The following is an 18,167-nucleotide window of genomic DNA, read 5'->3' as shown; positions in this document are numbered from 1 at the left end:
TGTAGCAGGCTCTTCTCAGGAAGAAACAAACTGTAACAGGTTCTTCACAGGTAGAAACAAACTGTAACAGCCTCTGCAGAGGAAGAAACAATAAGGAACAAACTGTAACAGCCTCTACACAGGGAAAAACAAACTGTAACACTGAGAGAAACAAATTGCAACAGGTTATTCACGCATAGAAACAAATCGTAACAAGCCATTCTCAGGAAGAAACAAACTGTAACAGGTTTGTCTCAAGAAGAAACAAACTGTAACATGATTTTCTCAGGCAGAAACAAACTATAACAGGCTCTAATCAAGAAAAAACAAACTGTAACAGGCTCTTCTCAGGAAGAAACACACTGTAACAGGTTATTCACAGGTAGAAATAAACTGTAACAGGTTCCTCACAGGTAGAAACAAACTGTAACAGACTCTTCACAGGGCCAAACAAACTGTAGTAGCCTCTCCACATGGAGAAACAAACTGTTTCTCCGGGAGAAACAAACTGTAACAGGTTCTTCTCATGTAAAAACAAATTGTGACAGGTGCTTCCCAGGAAGAAACAAACTGTAGCAGGCTCTTCTCGTGTAGAAACAAACTGTAACAGGCACTTCTCAGGAAGAAACAAACTGTAACAGGTTCTTCTCAGGAAGAAACAAACTGTGACAGGCTCTTCTCAGGAAGAAACAAACTGTAACAGGCTCTTCTCAGGAAGAAACAATCTGTAATAACCTCTGCAGAGGGAGAAAAAATGAGGAACAAACTGTAATAGCATCTACACAGGGAGAAACAAACTGCAACACTGAGAGAAACAAATTGTAACAGGTTATTCATAGTAAAGGAAAACTTTATTCCACTGCATCTTTTTACAATCATAAAAGCGTGAGACATTCATAAAAATACAAACAATAACAATTATTACACTTATACAAATACCTAGGTATAATAGTTAATATAAAAAATAGTTCTAAAAAGAAAGAACGGCAAATGCCCAGTCAGTTATAATTCATCACAGTTTAAAAGTCATCACATGAGGTTCATCACAGTTTAAAAATCTTCACATATCATACTTTTTCTAAAGTGCAGTGCTTTCTTCAGGAACCTTTCTATGCTATCCAAGCTACATGTTCATTCTCCAGAAACTGGAGTTAACCATAGCCGGACGACATTACCTTAGCCCCTGTTGCTTTAAAAGTGGTAATATCCACACTTTCCTTAACACTATATAATATTTGCAAAATAGGACTTAGGGCCATATGTAGGTAATTTCTATTTACCGATTCCTAAATACAGAATTTTACCGATTCGATATTTAAGAATCGGTAAATAGAATGTAGGTATAAAATCGGTACATTTTACAGATTCGGTAATATTCGTTATTACCAATTCGGTATTTACCGAATCGGTAATAGTGAATGGCTTCCCATTCATTCCTATGGGCCTGGAGGCCCATAGGAATGAATGGGAAGCCATTCACTATTACCGATTCGGTAAATACCGAATCGGTAATAGGGGGAGCATATTCAAGGGTGGCAGGGTGTCACATTGACACCCTGTTGCACCCCAGAATCGTGCATGTGTGCACATGTGCCGCACATACATGCCCTAAGGGCATGTATGTCTGCCACATGGCACTTTTAAAAAAGCACAAAGTTGCTTTTGAAAAGGTATTCGGTATTTACCATCAACTTGTAGTTGGTGGTAAATAACGAATCCTTAGACCAAAAATGCACTCACTTGAGTGCTCCCTACATAGGATTTAAAGATTCGGTAATTTACCGATTCGGTATTTTACCGATTTCTTAAAATACCGATTCGGTAAATTACCGAATCCTTAAAACCTGCCTCCTACATTAGAAAGGGCTAAATACCGGTCGGTAACGGGAAAATTACCGATTTTCGTCCGTTACCGACCGGTATTTAGCTATCTACATATGGCCCTAAATGTATTGTGGACTGTGCAGCCTGCAAATCACATGGGCAGGGTTGCAGTGTCCGTGACCAGTCGTTCACTTTTGGAAAAGTCACTAATCTATGAATGATATCCAGCCGGAACCATGTTAAGAGCCGCCTATCAAAGCTGCCTGGTACAAATGTTAGATACGATTGCATGTCAAAGGAGGTTAAAATTAACTGGTGTTGTTTTACAGTGAGTTTTAAAAACTCTCCCGACATTCTTATCATACCCAGGTGCTGGAGCCCCACCTTTCGGAGTTTCTTTCTGGGGCTGTCTTGCAAAATATTAGGGTCGGTAAAATATTCTGCGTGCCCTAGGTCACTCATGAAATTTGGCACGTACCTGACCCAGGGAATTTTTAAAGCCCCCTCAAGTTTAAGACAATCTTGAAGTATCTCTCTATTTAACTTAGTTTGCTCTTCTGTCCATATTCTATGCCATAGCAGGATGGGTTCCAGTTTTATGAGGTCCGAGATATATGGAAGACCCAATTCGTCATGGCAGAAAAAAGAAGAGGCACTAGCTGGGACAGATTAAAGATATCTTAAAAATGTATTTTCCACTACTTGGATTGGCTGAGCAGCAGAAAAAGCCCACACTCCCGCCCCGTATATTACCGTTGTGGTACATTTGGCCTTAAAAATTTGGATAAACTCTGATGGGGGCTTCCTACCTAGTTTCTTGGAAAAGGAGGAAAGAGCAGCTGTTGTTTTTGCAAAGGCCATCCTTTTCGTTTGTATTGCTTGTGCCCATGAGTCGCTTTGATTGAACATAATACCAAGATAGGAGAAGTTCTTGGTTATAGCTTACTTCTGCCCGCCCACGTACATGTTCCTCGGCCTATTTCTTCTCCCACCACAATTCATAATATAGGTCTTTGACTCGTTAATTGAGAGACCTAAGTTCTCCATAAATTCTGTAAAACTATCCAGGGCCTTTTGCAGGCTGATTTGAGTTCTAGACATCAGTACTGCGTCATCCGCATAGAGAAGTGCAGGTACTGATTGGCCACCCACTATGGGGAAATCCTGGTTATTGTCAAGGAGTGCTCGTTCCAACCCATTAATATATAAATTAAAAAGAAAAGGGGGCAGTACGCAGCCTTGCCTTACACCCCTTTTGATGGGGAAGGGGGCTGTGCGCTCGCCTCCTAAGCCAAAACGCACAGTAGCTGATGCGCCACTGTACAAATACTGTAAAAAATGGATAATGTGGGAATCCACTCTTAAGGCCTCAAGTATCTCCCATAATCTATCATGTCTCACTGAGTCAAAGGCCGCTGTGAGATCCACAAATGCCAGAAACAGGGAGCCCTTCTTTACTCTAACGTAGTTCCCCACCAATAGTGCGAGGTTTAAGCTCAGCTCAATTGTTCCCAATCCCTCACGGAAGCCGTACTGTATATCTGAAAGGACCTGTCTATCTTCTGCCCACGACTGAAGGCGCTCTAGAAGAACTCTACCAGCAACTTTTACCAATGAGTCCAGCAGCGCTATTGGCCGGTAGCATCCGGGGTTGTTACGATCCCCTTTTTTAATTATTGGGACTATTATAGATTCCCCCCAGGTCTAAGGAATTGTTTCCATACAGCTAGCATTGAAAACCTGGGTTAATATAGGCCCCCAGAGATCGATGTTTGATTTAAATAAGTCCACAGGCACTCCATCGTGGCCCGGAGCTTTACCTCCCTTACTTGCTGCGATAGCTCTCCCCACCTCCTCTAGTGTGAACTTCAGGTCTGCCTTTTCCCGCTTCTCTTTTGTGGTAACCATACAGGTGCCATTAATGAGCTCCAGCTCAACATAAATCTTTGAGAAGTGGCTAACCCAGGATTCCTCAGGTCTGGCAGATTCTATGGCAGCTCTGCACGCAGAGAAACAACCACAGTATCCCTGCACTGGGAGAAACAAGCACAGTATCTCTGCACAGGGAGCAAAAACCATAGCATTTATGCACAGCGACCAATAACCATAGCATCTCTGCACAGAAAAAGCGGCTACAGCATCTCTGCGAGGGGAGCAACAACCATAGCATCTCGGCACACGTTTAAACAACTAAAGCATCTCTGCACAAGGAGAAATAACCATAGCATCTCTTCACAGAGAGAAACACCACAGCATCACAGGAAGCACCACTCAGAGCATCTATGCACACTGAGAAACAACAGAGGCATTTCTGCACAGGGAGCAACTATCATAGCATTTATGCAGAGCGAACAACAACAGGTTCTTCACAGGTGGAAACAAACTGTAGCAGGCTCTTCTCAGGAAGAAACAAACTGTAACAGGTTCTTCTCAGGAAGAAACAAATTGTGACATGCTCTTCTCAGAAAGAAACAAACTGTAACAGACTCTTCTCAGGAAGAAACAATCTGTAATAGGTTATTCTCAGGAAGAAACAAACTGTAACAGGTTCTTCTCAGGAAGAAACAAACTGTGACAGGCTCTTCTCAGGAAGAAACAAACTGTGACAGGCTCTTCTCAGGAAGAAACAAACTGTAGCAGGCTCTTCTCAGGAAGAAACAAACTGTAACAGGTTCTTCTCAGGAAGAAACAAATTGTGACATGCTCTTCTCAGAAAGAAACAAACTGTAACAGACTCTTTTCAGGAACAAACAATCTGTAATAGCCTCTGCAGAGGGAGAAACAATGAGGAGCAAACTGTACAGCATCTACACAGGGAGAAACAAACTATAACACTGAGAGAAACAAATTGTAACAGGATATTCACACATAGTAACAAACTGTAACAGGTTCTTCACAGGTAGAAACAAACTGCAATAGACTCTTCACGGGGCCAAACTAACTGTAGCAGCATCTCCACATGGAGATACAAACTGTATCGCAGGGAGAAACAAACTGTCTAACACGCTGTTCACAGGAAGAAACAAACTGTGACAGGATTTTCTCAGGTAGAAACAAACTGTAACAGGCTATTCTCAGGTAGAAACAAACTGTGACAGGCTATTCTCAGGAAGAAACAAACTGTATCATGGTCTTCACAGTTAGAAACAAACTGTAACAGGCTCTGCTCACAAAGAAACAAACTGTAACGTGGTCTTCACATGTAGAAACAAACTATAACAGGTTCTTCACAGGTAGGAACAAACTGTAACAGACTCTTCTCAGGAAGAAACAAAATGTAACATGTTCTTCACAGGTAGAAACAAACTGTAGCAGGTTCTTCACAGGGAGAAACAAACTGTAACAGGTTCTTCCCAAGTAGAAAAAAACTGTAACAGTCTCTCTATGGTGAGGATTTGCAGTGCGTGTGTTTTCCAACAGATCAGAAGTGTTGACATAAGTTTCCAATCATGTTAGAGAGTTTGGGACACCCTCCCTCCATCTTGCTGCCTGTCCCTCTTGCCCACATCCACCTGGGGAGGACCAACCCCAGAGGGAAGAGGTGAACAGGCTGAAGCTCCCCCATGACCAGCAGCCATCGCTGCACCCCCAAAAGACCCTTGTGCTCTTACTGTGTGTAAGGCTTGGTGACAAGGGAGGGCGGACTGGTCCAGGCCTAGACGTAGAGGGGTCATTCACACAGGTCGGTGTCCATGACACTCAAGAACTTCTCCCAAGAGCCGTGTCAAATCACTTATTATTATTTTATATATCTCCTTCTGTACAGGGTGCTGTGGTTCTGGCCTAGGGTGCTAGAGAGCTTCACACAGTGCACATGTTGGAACAAACACATACTGTAAATTAATAACATAACATGTGGCTAACAGGCAGAGACAGGCAGGGGAAGGCAGAGATAGGCAGGGGCAGTCATGACAGCCAGAGACAGGCAGGAACATGCAGTAATAGGCAGAGACAAGCAGAGACAGGCAGGGACACACAGTGACAGCTAGCGACAGGCAGTGACAGCCAGAGACAGACAGTGACAGCCACAGACAGGCAGGAACAGGCAGTGACAGGCAGAGACAAGCAGAAACAGGCAGGAACACACAGTTACAGGCAGTAACAGCCACATACAGGCAGGGACAAACAGTGACAGGCAGAGACAGGCAGGGACAGAAAGTGACAGCCAGCGACGGGCATTGAGAGCCAGAGACAGGCAGGGACAGGCAGTGACAGCCAGAGACAGACAGGGACAAGTAGGGACAGGCAGTGACAGCTAGAGACAGACAGGGACAAGCAGGGCCAGGCAGAGACAGGTAGTGACACACAGAGACAGCCAGAGACAGGCAGTGACAGCCAAAGACAGGTAGGGACATGCAGTGCCAGGCAGAGACAGGCAAGGACAGGCAGTGACAGCCAGAGGCAGGCAGGGACAGGCATTGAAAGCCAGAGACAGACAGGGACAAACAGTGACAGCCACAGACAGGCAGGGACAGGCAGTGACAGGCTGAGAGAGGCAATGACAGGCAGTAGTGACAGCCAGAGACAGGCAGGGACAGGCAGTGCCAGCCAGAGATAGACATGAACAAGTAGGGACAGGCAGTGACAGCCAGAGCCTGACAGGGGCAAGCAGGGCCAGGCAGAGGCAGGCAGTGACAGACAAAGAAAGCCAGAGACAGACAGAGACAGGCAGGAATAAGCAGTGACAGACAGAGACAGGCAGTGACAGCCAGAGACAGGCAAGGACAGGCAATAACAGGCAGAAATAGAAACAGACAGTGACAGGCAGAGACAGACAGAGACAGACAGTGACAGACAGAGACAGGCAGAGACAGGTAGTGACAGACAGAGACAGCCAGAGACAGGACATAACAGGCAGAGACAGAGACAAGGAGAGACAGCAGTGATAGGCAGAGGCAGGCAGTGACAGCCAGAGATAGGAAGGGACAGGCAGTGACAGGCAGGGACAGAAAGTGACAGGCAGCGGTAGAGAAAGGCAGAAACAGTCAGAGACAGCCAGTGATGGGCAGGTACAGTAATGACAGGTGAAGACAGAGACAAGCAGAGACAGGCAGTGACAGCCAGAGATGGGCAGGGACAAGCAGTGACAAGCAGAGACAGGCAGAGATGGGCAGGGACAGGTAGTGGCAGACAGAGACAGGAAAAGACAAGCAGTGACAGATAGAGAGGTAAAGGGACGCACAGTGACAAACAAAGACAGCCAGGAAAAAGAAGGGACAGGCAGAAACAGACAAAGACAGGCAGAGACAGACAGAGACAGGCAGATACAGGCAGGGACAGGCAATGACAGGCGGAGAAAGAGACAAGCAGAGACAAGCAGTGACAGCCTGAGATGGGCAGAGACACGCAATGACAGGCAGAGTCAGGCAGTGACAAGCAGAGCCAAGCAGTGACAGGCAGCGACATCCGGAGACAGGCAGTGACAAGCAGGGACAAGCAGTGGCAGGCAGAGACAGGAATAGACAAGCAGAGACAGGCAGTGACAGGCAGAGACAGGCAGTGACAGCCAGAGATGGGCAGTGACAAGCAGAGACAGGCAGAGACGGGCAGTGACAAGCAGGGACAGGTAGTAGCAGGCAGAGACAGGAAGAGACAAGCAGAGACAGGCAGTGACAGGCAGGGACAGGCAGTGACAGCCAGAGATGGGCAGTGACAAGCAGAGACAGAAAGAGACAAGCAGAGACAGGCAGTGACAGACAGAGACAGGCAGTGACAGCCAGAGATGGGCAGTGACAAGCAGAGACAGGCAGAGACGGGCAGTGACAAGCATGGACCGGGAGTAGCAGGCAGAGACAAGAAGGGACAAGCAGTGACAGATAGAGAGGGAAAGGGACGCACAGTGACAGTCAAAGGCAGCCAGGGAAAAGCAGTGACAGGCAGAGATAGACAAAGACAGGCAGAGACAGACAGAGGCAGACAGAGACAGGCAGTGACAGGCAGAGAAAGGCAGGGACAGACAGTGGCAGGCGCAGATAGGAAGAGACAGGCTGTGCCGGGAAAGACAGGCATTGACAGGCAGTGACAGGCAGAGACAGGAAGAGACAGAAAGTGACAGGCAGTGACAGGCAAACAAAGGCAGAGACAGGCAGTGGCAGGCAGTGACAGGCAGAGGCAGGCAGAGACAGGAAGTGACAGGAAGGGACAGGCAACTTCCAGGGTTCAAACACCAGCAGGACAACAGTCTTCCCTGATCGGAAGTGCACAGTTGGAGCAGTTTCTGGACACGGAGCTCGCCAGTGAATAGGTTTTATTCTGGATTTGAATGCTGGGGGAGGGGAGGGGAGGCATGTCCTAGTTGGAAAGAAGTTCCCAAGTTTTGTGGTGTTGCTGAAGAAGGCGGGTTTTATGGTGTTTTTCTTGGGAGATTCGAGGTGTATGCTAGGTGTTGCTACCTCCAACGAGAGTGGGGTTTCCTCTCAGGTATTTCATGACATCATTCCCTGGACTCCTTCTGATGACGCAACACTGGTGTATGTGCTTCATGCCTCTAGGAGGTGCCAGTTCAATGAGGCCACTGCATGGGGTTTGGAAACAAGAACTAGGGAGAAGTACCTGGCTTTGATGACAAACTCTGAGCTCTCACACTAGGCCACACACACCTCATCCTTCACACCTGGACTCAGAGCCATGGACCAGTAACTGTGATCACACTCTGAGCTCTCACACTAGGCCACAAACACCTCATACATCACACCTGGACTCAGAGCCATGGACCAGTAACTGTGATCACACTCTGAGCTCTCACACTGGGTCCACACACCCCTCATCCTTCACACCTGGACTCAGAGCCATGGACCAGTAACTGTGATCACACTCTGATCTCTCACACTAGGCCACCCACACCTCATGCTTCACACCTGGTCTCAAAGCCATGGACCAGTAACTGTGATCACACTCTGAGCTCTCACTCTATGGCCACACCTCATCCTTCACTCCTGGACACAGAGCCATGGACCAGTAACTGTGATGACACTCTGTGCTCTCACACTAGGCCACACCTCATCCTTCACACCTGGACTCAAAGCCATGGACCAGTAACTGTGATCACACTCTGAGCTCTCACACTATGGCCACACCTCATCCTTCACACCTGGACTCAAAGCCATGACCAGTAACTGTGATCACACTCTGAGTTCTCACACTAGGTTCACACCTCATCCTTCACACGTGGACTCAAAGCCATGGACCAGTAACTGTGATCACACTCTGAGCTCTCACACTAGGTCCACTCCTCATCCTTCACACCTGGACTCAGAGCCATGGACCAGTAACTGTGATCACACTCTGAGCTTTCACACTGGGTCCACACCTCATCCTTCACACATGGACTCAGAGCCATGGACCTGTAACTGTGATCACACTCCAAGCTCTCACACTATGGCCACTCCTCATCCTTCACACCTGGACTCACAGCCATGGACCAGTAACTGTGATCACACTCTGAGCTCTCACACTCGGCCAACCACACCTCATCCTTCAATCCTGGACTCATAACCATGGACCAGTAAATGTGATCACACTCTGAGCTCTCACACTATGGCCACACCTCCTCCTTCACACCTGGACTCAAAGCCATGAACCAGTAACTGTGATCACACTCTGAGCTCTCACACTAGAGCCACACCGTATCCTTCACACCTGGACTCAGAGCCATGGACCAGTAACTGTGATCACACTCTGAGCTCTCACACTATGACCACACCTCATCCTTCACACCTGGACTCACAGCCATGGACCAGTAACTGTGATCACACTCTGAGATCTCACACTAGGCCACCCACACCTCATCCTTCACTCCTGGACTCAAAACCATGGACCAATAACTGTGATCACACTCTGAGATCTCATACTAGGCCACCCACACCTTATCCTACACACCTGGTCTCAAAGCCATGGACCAGTAACTGTGATCACACTCTGAGCTCTCACTCTATGGCCACACCTCATCCTTCACTCCTGGACACAGAGCCATGGACCAGTCACTGTGATGACACTCTGTGCTCTCACACTAGGCCACACCTCATCCTTCACACCTGGACTCAAAGCCATGGACCAGTAACTGTGATGACACTCTGAGCTCTCACACTATGGCCACACCTCATCCTTCACACCTGGACTCAAAGCCATGGACCAGTAACTGTGATCACACTCTGAGCTCTCACACTATGGCCACACCTCATCCTTCACACCTGGACTCAAAGCCATGACCAGTAACTGTGATCACACTCTGAGTTCTCACACTAGGTTCACACCTCATCCTTCACACCTGGACTCAGAGCCATGGATCAGTAACTGTGATCACACTCTGAGCTCTCACACTAGGCCAACCACAACTCATCCTTCACACCTGGACACAGAGCCATGGACCAGTGACTGTGATGACACTCTGTGCTCTCACACTAAGCCACACCTCATCCTTCACACCTGGACTCAGAGCCATGGACCAGTAACTGTGATTACACTCTGAGCTCTCACACTATGGCCACACCTCATCCTTCACACCTGGACTCAAAGCCATGGACCAGTAACTGTGATCAGACTCTATGCTCTCGCACAAGGCCACACCTTATCCTACACATCTGAAATAAAAACCATGGACCAGTAAGTGTGATCACACTCTGAGCTCTCACACTAGGCCACACCTCATCCTTCACACCAAGACTCAAAGCCATGGACCAGTAACTGTGATCACACTCTGAGTTCTCACACTAGGTTCACACCCCATCCTTCACACGTGTACTCAAAGCCATGGACCAGTAACTGTGATCACACTCTGAGCTCTCATACGAGGTCCACTCCTCATCCTTCACACCTGGACTCAAAGCCATGGACCAGTAACTGTGATCACACTCTGAGCTCTCACACTAGAGCCACACCTTATCCTTCACACCTGGACTTAGAGCCATGGACCAGTCACTGTGATCACACTGTGAGCTCTCACACTATGACCACACCTCATCCTTCACACCTGGACTCACAGCCATGGACCAGTAACTGTGATCACACTCTGATCTCCCACACTAGGCCACCCACACCTCATCCTTCACTCCTGGACTCAAAACCATGGATCAATAACTGTGATCACACTCTGAGCTCTCACACCATGGCCACACCTCATCCTTCACACATGGACTCAAAGCCATGACCAGTAACTGTGATCACACTCTGAGTTCTCACACTAGGTTCACACCTCATCCTTCACACGTGGACTCAAAGCCATGGACCAGTAACTGTGATCACACTCTGAGCTCTCACACTAGGGCCACACCTCATCCTTCACACCTGGACTCAAAGCCATGAACCAGTAACTGTGATCACACTATATGCTCTCGCACTAGGCCACACCTTATCCTACACACCTGGTCTCAAAGCCATGGACCAGTAACTGTGATCACACTCTGAGCTCTCACTCTATGGCCACACCTCATCCTTCACTCCTGGACACAGAGCCATGGACCAGTAACTGTGATGACACTCTGTGCTCTCACACTAGGCCACACCTCATCCTTCACACCTGGACTCAAAGCCATGGACCAGTAACTGTGATCACACTCTGAGCTCTCACACTATGGCCACACCTCATCCTTCACACCTGGACTCAAAGCCATGACCAGTAACTGTGATCACACTCTGAGCTCTCACACTAGAGCCACACCGTATCCTTCACACCTGGACTCAGAGCCATGGACCAGTAACTGTGATCACACTCTGAGCTCTCACACTATGACCACACCTCATCCTTCACACCTGGACTCACAGCCATGGACCAGTAACTGTGATCACACTCTGAGATCTCACACTAGGCCACCCACACCTCATCCTTCACTCCTGGACTCAAAACCATGGACCAATAACTGATCATACTCTGAGATCTCACTCTATGGCCACACCTCATCCTTCACTCCTGGACACAGAGCCATGGACCAGTAACTGTGATGACACTCTGTGCTCTCACACTAGGCCACACCTCATCCTTCACACCTGGACTCAAAGCCATGGACCAGTAACTGTGATGACACTCTGAGCTCTCACACTATGGCCACACCTCATCCTTCACACCTGGACTCAAAGCCATGGACCAGTAACTGTGATCACACTCTGAGCTCTCACACTATGGCCACACCTCATCCTTCACACCTGGACTCAAAGCCATGACCAGTAACTGTGATCACACTCTGAGTTCTCACACTAGGTTCACACCTCATCCTTCACACCTGGACTCAGAGCCATGGATCAGTAACTGTGATCACACTCTGAGCTCTCACACTAGGCCAACCACAACTCATCCTTCACACCTGGACACAGAGCCATGGACCAGTGACTGTGATGACACTCTGTGCTCTCACACTAAGCCACACCTCATCCTTCACACCTGGACTCAGAGCCATGGACCAGTAACTGTGATTACACTCTGAGCTCTCACACTATGGCCACACCTCATCCTTCACACCTGGACTCAAAGCCATGGACCAGTAACTGTGATCAGACTCTATGCTCTCGCACAAGGCCACACCTTATCCTACACATCTGAAATAAAAACCATGGACCAGTAAGTGTGATCACACTCTCAGCTCTCACACTAGGCCACACCTCATCCTTCACACCAAGACTCAAAGCCATGGACCAGTAACTGTGATCACACTCTGAGTTCTCACACTAGGTTCACACCCCATCCTTCACACGTGTACTCAAAGCCATGGACCAGTAACTGTGATCACACTCTGAGCTCTCATACGAGGTCCACTCCTCATCCTTCACACCTGGACTCAAAGCCATGGACCAGTAACTGTGATCACACTCTGAGCTCTCACACCTTATCCTTCACACCTGGACTTAGAGCCATGGACCAGTCACTGTGATCACACTCTGAGCTCTCACACTATGACCACACCTCATCCTTCACACCTGGACTCACAGCCATGGACCAGTAACTGTGATCACACTCTGATCTCTCACACTAGGCCACCCACACCTCATCCTTCACTCCTGGACTCAAAACCATGGACCAATAACTGTGATCACACTCTGAGCTCTCACACCATGGCCACACCTCATCCTTCACACATGGACTCAAAGCCATGACCAGTAACTGTGATCACACTCTGAGTTCTCACACTAGGTTCACACCTCATCCTTCACACGTGGACTCAAAGCCATGGACCAGTAACTGTGATCACACTCTGAGCTCTCACACTAGGGCCACACCTCATCCTTCACACCTGGACTCAAAGCCATGAACCAGTAACTGTGATCACACTCTATGCTCTTGCACTAGGCCACACCTTATCCTACACACCTGGTCTCAAAGCCATGGACCAGTAACTGTGATCACACTCTGAGCTCTCACTCTATGGCCACACCTCATCCTTCACTCCTGGACACAGAGCCATGGACCAGTAACTGTGATGACACTCTGTGCTCTCACACTAGGCCACACCTCATCCTTCACACCTGGACTCAAAGCCATGGACCAGTAACTGTGATCACACTCTGAGCTCTAACACTATGGCCACACCTCATCCTTCACACCTGGACTCAAAGCCATGACCAGTAACTGTGATCACACTCTGAGTTCTCACACTAGGTTCACACCTCATCCTTCACACGTGGACTCAAAGCCATGGACCAGTAACTGTGATCACACTCTGAGCTCTCACACTAGGTCCACTCCTCATCCTTCCCACCTGGACTCAAAGCCATGGACCAGTAACTGTGATCACACTCTGAGCTCTCACACTAGAGCCACACCTCATCCTTCACACCTGGACTCAGAGCCATGGACCAGTAACTGTGATCACACTCTGAGCTCTCACACTAGGTCCACTCCTCATCCTTCACACCTGGACTCAGAGCCAAGGACCTGTAACTGTGATCACACACTGAGCTCTCACACTAGGGCCACACCTCATCCTTCACACCTGGACTCAAAGCCATGGACCAGTAACTGTGATCACACTCTGAGCTCTCACACTAGGTCCACTCCTCATCCATCACACCTGGACTCAGAGCCAAGGACCTGTAACTGTGATCACACACTGAGCTCTCACACTAGGGCCACACCTCATCCTTCACACCTGGACTCAAAGCCATGGACCTGTAACTGTGATCACACTCTGAGCTCTCACACTAGAGCCACGCCGCATCCTTCACACCTGGACTCAAAGCCATGGACCAGTAACTGTGATCACACTCTGAGCTCTCACATTAGGGCCACACCTCATCCGTCACACCTGGACTCAGAGCCAAGGACCTGTAACTGTGATCACACACTGAGCTCTCACACTAGGGCCACACCTCATCCTTCACACCTGGACTCAAAGCCATGACCAGTAACTGTGATCACACTCTGAGTTCTCACACTAGGTTCACACCTCATCCTTCACACGTGGACTCAAAGCCATGGACCAGTAACTGTGATCACACTCTGAGCTCTCACACTAGGTCCACTCCTCATCCTTCACACCTGGACTCAGAGCCATGGACCAGTAACTGTGATCACACTCTGAGCTCTCACACTGGGTCCACACCTCATCCTTCACACATGGACTCAGAGCCATGGACCTGTAACTGTGATCACACTCCAAGCTCTCACACTATGGCCACTCCTCATCCTTCACACCTGGACTCACAGCCATGGACCAGTAACTGTGATCACACTCTGAGCTCTCACACTCGGCCAACCACACCTCATCCTTCACTCCTGGACTCAAAACCATGGACCAGTAAATGTGATCACACTCTGAGCTCTCACACTATGGCCACACCTCCTCCTTCACACCTGGACTCAAAGCCATGAACCAGTAACTGTGATCACACTCTGAGCTCTCACACTAGAGCCACACCGTATCCCTCACACCTGGACTCAGAGCCATGGACCAGTAACTGTGATCACACTCTGAGCTCTCACACTATGACCACACCTCATCCTTCACACCTGGACTCACAGCCATGGACCAGTAACTGTGATCACACTCTGAGATCTCACACTAGGCCACCCACACCTCATCCTTCACTCCTGGACTCAAAACCATGGACCAATAACTGTGATCACACTCTGAGATCTCATACTAGGCCACCCATACCTTATCCTACACACCTGGTCTCAAAGCCATGGACCAGTAACTGTGATCACACTCTGAGCTCTCACTCTATGGCCACACCTCATCCTTCACTCCTGGACACAGAGCCATGGACCAGTCACTGTGATGACACTCTGTGCTCTCACACTAGGCCACACCTCATCCTTCACACCTGGACTCAAAGCCATGGACCAGTAACTGTGATGACACTCTGAGCTCTAACACTATGGCCACACCTCATCCTTCACACCTGGACTCAAAGCCATGGACCAGTAACTGTGATCACACTCTGAGCTCTCACACTATGGCCACACCTCATCCTTCACACCTGGACTCAAAGCCATGACCAGTAACTGTGATCACACTCTGAGTTCTCACACTAGGTTCACACCTCATCCTTCACACCTGGACTCAGAGCCATGGATCAGTAACTGTGATCACACTCTGAGCTCTCACACTAGGCCAACCACAACTCATCCTTCACACCTGGACACAGAGCCATGGACCAGTGACTGTGATGACACTCTGTGCTCTCACACTAAGCCACACCTCATCCTTCACACCTGGACTCAGAGCCATGGACCAGTAACTGTGATTACACTCTGAGCTCTCACACTATGGCCACACCTCATCCTTCACACCTGGACTCAAAGCCATGGACCAGTAACTGTGATCAGACTCTATGCTCTTGCACAAGGCCACACCTTATCCTACACATCTGAAATAAAAACCATGGACCAGTAAGTGTGATCACACTCTGAGCTCTCACACTAGGCCACACCTCATCCTTCACACCAAGACTCAAAGCCATGGACCAGTAACTGTGATCACACTCTGAGTTCTCACACTAGGTTCACACCCCATCCTTCACACGTGTACTCAAAGCCATGGACCAGTAACTGTGATCACACTCTGAGCTCTCATACGAGGTCCACTCCTCATCCTTCACACCTGGACTCAAAGCCATGGACCAGTAACTGTGATCACACTCTGAGCTCTCACACTAGAGCCACACCTTATCCTTCACACCTGGACTTAGAGCCATGGACCAGTCACTGTGATCACACTGTGAGCTCTCACACTATGACCACACCTCATCCTTCACACCTGGACTCACAGCCATGGACCAGTAACTGTGATCACACTCTGATCTCCCACACTAGGCCACCCACACCTCATCCTTCACTCCTGGACTCAAAACCATGGATCAATAACTGTGATCACACTCTGAGCTCTCACACCATGGCCACACCTCATCCTTCACACATGGACTCAAAGCCATGACCAGTAACTGTGATCACACTCTGAGTTCTCACACTAGGTTCACACCTCATCCTTCACACCTGGACTCAAAGCCATGGACCAGTAACTGTGATCACACTCTGAGCTCTCACACTAGGGCCACACCTCATCCTTCACACCTGGACTCAAAGCCATGAACCAGTAACTGTGATCACACTATATGCTCTCGCACTAGGCCACACCTTATCCTACACACCTGGTCTCAAAGCCATGGACCAGTAACTGTGATCACACTCTGAGCTCTCACTCTATGGCCACACCTCATCCTTCACTCCTGGACACAGAGCCATGGACCAGTAACTGTGATGACACTCTGTGCTCTCACACTAGGCCACACCTCATCCTTCACACCTGGACTCAAAGCCATGGACCAGTAATTGTGATCACACTCTGAGCTCTGACACTATGGCCACACCTCATCCTTCACACCTGGACTCAAAGCCATGACCAGTAACTGTGATCACACTCTGAGCTCTCACACTAGAGCCACACCGTATCCTTCACACCTGGACTCAGAGCCATGGACCAGTAACTGTGATCACACTCTGAGCTCTCACACTATGACCACACCTCATCCTTCACACCTGGACTCACAGCCATGGACCAGTAACTGTGATCACACTCTGAGATCTCACACTAGGCCACCCACACCTCATCCTTCACTCCTGGACTCAAAACCATGGACCAATAACTGTGATCATACTCTGAGATCTCACTCTATGGCCACACCTCATCCTTCACTCCTGGACACAGAGCCATGGACCAGTCACTGTGATGACACTCTGTGCTCTCACACTAGGCCACACCTCATCCTTCACACCTGGACTCAAAGCCATGGACCAGTAACTGTGATGACACTCTGAGCTCTCACACTATGGCCACAGCTCATCCTTCACACCTGGACTCAAAGCCATGGACCAGTAACTGTGATCACACTCTGAGCTCTCACACTATGGCCACACCTCATCCTTCACACCTGGACTCAAAGCCATGACCAGTAACTGTGATCACACTCTGAGTTCTCACACTAGGTTCACACCTCATCCTTCACACCTGGACTCAGAGCCATGGATCAGTAACTGTGATCACACTCTGAGCTCTCACACTAGGCCAACCACAACTCATCCTTCACACCTGGACACAGAGCCATGGACCAGTGACTGTGATGACACTCTGTGCTCTCACACTAAGCCACACCTCATCCTTCACACCTGGACTCAGAGCCTTGGACCAGTAACTGTGATTACACTCTGAGCTCTCACACTATGGCCACACCTCATCCTTCACACCTGGACTCAAAGCCATGGACCAGTAACTGTGATCAGACTCTATGCTCTCGCACAAGGCCACACCTTATCCTACACATCTGAAATAAAAACCATGGACCAGTAAGTGTGATCACACTCTGAGCTCTCACACTAGGCCACACCTCATCCTTCACACCAAGACTCAAAGCCATGGACCAGTAACTGTGATCACACTCTGAGTTCTCACACTAGGTTTACACCCCATCCTTCACACGTGTACTCAAAGCCATGGACCAGTAACTGTGATCACACTCTGAGCTCTCATACGAGGTCCACTCCTCATCCTTCACACCTGGACTCAAAGCCATGGACCAGTAACTGTGATCACACTCTGAGCTCTCACACTAGAGCCACACCTTATCCTTCACACCTGGACTTAGAGCCATGGACCAGTCACTGTGATCACACTCTGAGCTCTCACACTATGACCACACCTCATCCTGTACACCTGGACTCACAGCCATGGACCAGTAACTGTGATCACACTCTGATCTCTCACACTAGGCCACCCACACCTCATCCTTCACTCCTGGACTCAAAACCATGGACCAATAACTGTGATCACACTCTGAGCTCTCACACCATGGCCACACCTCATCCTTCACACATGGACTCAAAGCCATGACCAGTAACTGTGATCACACTCTGAGTTCTCACACTAGGTTCACACCTCATC

The 18,167-nt window shown here is 48.8% G+C and overlaps 1 protein-coding gene across 1 annotated transcript in view; it reads left to right on the top strand.

Moving 5' to 3' along the window:
• LOC146869702 (uncharacterized) overlaps positions 1–18,167 on the top strand; it is a 101,396-nt gene that overhangs the window by 65,216 nt on the left and 18,013 nt on the right. The window lies entirely within an intron of this gene.

The sequence above is a fragment of the Triturus cristatus genome, chromosome 1_1 (assembly GCF_964204655.1).
Source record: "Triturus cristatus chromosome 1_1, aTriCri1.1, whole genome shotgun sequence".
Classification (NCBI taxonomy): domain Eukaryota; kingdom Metazoa; phylum Chordata; class Amphibia; order Caudata; family Salamandridae; genus Triturus; species Triturus cristatus.
Note: the sequence above shows the minus strand (reverse complement) of the source record. Positions and strands in the feature narration are given on the sequence as shown.